At 31.8% G+C, this 211-nt stretch overlaps 1 protein-coding gene across 2 annotated transcripts in view; it reads right to left on the bottom strand.

Annotated features, from left to right (window-relative positions):
* prkdc (protein kinase, DNA-activated, catalytic subunit) overlaps window positions 1-211 on the bottom strand; it is a 66028-nt gene that overhangs the window by 13868 nt on the left and 51949 nt on the right. The gene's annotated exons all lie outside the window — the stretch shown is intronic.

The raw sequence follows: 211 nt of genomic DNA, 5'->3' as shown, positions 1-211 counted from the left end.
GTTTGTCCCATTTTGCAGCAATAACATTTAAGTGAGATGAACAAACAGAGAAATGTTTCTTTTTAGATGAAACAGATGTTGACAAAGTTTCCTTCTGGGGACGTCATTTGAAATTAGGAAAAATTAGAAGTTAAGGTTATTAAGGGTATAAATTGCAATATGTCGCAGAATTTTGCAATATGTTTAAAATCGCAATAATATCGTATCGTGG

Source organism: Etheostoma spectabile, unplaced genomic scaffold, assembly GCF_008692095.1.
Source record: "Etheostoma spectabile isolate EspeVRDwgs_2016 unplaced genomic scaffold, UIUC_Espe_1.0 scaffold272, whole genome shotgun sequence".
In the NCBI taxonomy this organism is placed as follows: Eukaryota; Metazoa; Chordata; class Actinopteri; order Perciformes; family Percidae; genus Etheostoma; species Etheostoma spectabile.
The sequence above is the reverse complement of the archived record's forward strand: the minus strand, read 5'-3'. Positions and strand labels throughout refer to the sequence as shown.